The sequence below is a fragment of the Poecilia formosa genome, unplaced genomic scaffold, assembly GCF_000485575.1.
Source record: "Poecilia formosa unplaced genomic scaffold, Poecilia_formosa-5.1.2 Scaffold12, whole genome shotgun sequence".
In the NCBI taxonomy this organism is placed as follows: Eukaryota; Metazoa; Chordata; class Actinopteri; order Cyprinodontiformes; family Poeciliidae; genus Poecilia; species Poecilia formosa.
This window is the reverse complement of record NW_006799951.1, coordinates 1,441,929-1,443,909: the sequence shown is the minus strand read 5'-3', so window position 1 is coordinate 1,443,909 and position 1,981 is coordinate 1,441,929. Positions and strand designations below refer to the sequence as shown.

Sequence of the window (1,981 nt, the reverse complement as noted above, 5' to 3'; positions counted from 1 at the left end):
CAGATCTAGGATGTGTTATTTGAGTGTTCCCTTTATTTTTTTGAGCAGTGTATATATGCTCCTTACTCAGTGTGAGTGTAGGATATTAATAAGCTACCAGAGGGGGAGAATGATATAAAGCCAATACACTGAGTGGTTCAGCTAATTTGACACAACACAAAATAACTGCGGGCAGGTCACAGTGTTTCAATTGAAGCCCCATCTTACATAACATTTTATATAATCTAGTAATGCATGATTAAACAGCAAGATTAAAACACATCATTAAATTAGTGACTGGGATGAATGAGAAATGGTCATTTAATTCAACTAGTATGTTTCTTGAAATACACATCCGCAATCTGCATTGCACTGCAACAAATTCATTAACTTATCCATGTGTTCTTCTAAATGTTGTAATGCAGGGCAATGTAAATAAAAAAGAGCAAAAGAAGATTAAATATATTGTTAGAATTTCATCAATGTGTGCATAGATTCTTTATATAAATTATTTTTGGTTGGATTCTTTCTGCAAAAACCATACTCCAAGAAACCATAAAATTTTATGACATAGCTCCACAGTCAGCCTCTACCCAAGCCCTAAAAGTTGAAATACTGCTTTCCTCAGTGGCACTGCAATAAATTCTGTTTGTATTTTCAAAATTATTAAAAACTATATTGACTTTAAATCCACAGTCCTAAAGACCCCATCTAATGAATTTTATCAGTAGAACCCAATGGGTAAAAACAGCTGCAAATCTGACTCTAAGGAATCTACATATAGATACTTTGAATAAAAAGTAAAATATGAGCATATTGCATATATTGTGCTTAACTTCGGGAACATTCTGCATCACATTACATTTAGTCTAGTAGATTTTCAGCAGATAAACCTATGCATGACTGTAATTTCACATTTTTAGTTGAAGTTTAACATATTTAATATTCAAAATTAAGGAAAAGAAACGTGCAAAACGGGCCACTGGCCGTCTGTGTTTGTACAACCCTCTGAACATTTCATGTTCCCTGGGAAGCTCAAACTGCTGATTGCTGGATTAAAAGCTTATCCAGCAGGTAAGTGTGCCCTGCATGGCAAAAATAAAAACATTAAAGGGTCCACTTTCATTCACTGTCATTTGTAGTTTTTACAATAAACATGAGGTCATGTCACTGGATACATGCAGTGACGATTCCTTGAAAATGGATGCCAGTGTGATTTAGACACAATAATTAGGATTACTAAAGGTGACTTGATAGAGAGTAATGACAGTGAGAACTAGAACATTTCTGAAGAAATTTAAATGGGGCCTGCCAAAGTGTGCCCGTCTGATCCTGCAAATTAGCATAAATGCTAAAGTAATCTGTAATGTACTCAATAGCATCTGGAGAGTCACAAACATGTTGAGTAACATGGACTTACTCCATTCTGTATGTTAAAATTAGTGTACAAGTTAGAATGAGCCAAATTGCTAATATTAGCCTAAATGCTGTCACTAGCATGTTGTTTTATATTTACTTCCTCCATTCAGTATACTAAGTGTGACTAAGTATACTGTATACTTAGTCACACTTAGTGACTAAGTGTGAATAAGTGTCAGACTTAGTCACCCTTCTTAGTCACACTTATTTTTCTTATCTATTTTATAAGAACAAATAGATAAAAGCTAGGGAAAAGGCTAATGCTAATGGGGAGCAGTGAAATGCTAATGTTTGTGCTAATGTTAATACACTGCTTTGCTGCACAAGGCAGTGTATTAACCGACAAAAGACATGAAACTTCATCATGAATATAGATTAGCCAAAAACCCTATAAATTACAATGAAATACTGCTACTTCCGCTAGTCACCAGAAGTAAGACCCATAATCGTTTCCCCAGTAAGCCTCCCAGGAGTAAGGTGGATAGAATGTTCAGTTCCAATGGTATCAATGACATCAGCAGTGATGTCATTAGGGCTGAAACAATCCCTCGAATGATTCGAGTACCTCGATTACTAAAATTCC

At 35.1% G+C, this 1,981-nt stretch overlaps 1 protein-coding gene across 6 annotated transcripts in view; it reads right to left on the bottom strand.

The window, feature by feature from the left end:
* The window catches only part of LOC103133520 (protocadherin-15), a 191,749-nt gene that overhangs the window by 5,266 nt on the left and 184,502 nt on the right, over nucleotides 1–1,981 (bottom strand). The window lies entirely within an intron of this gene.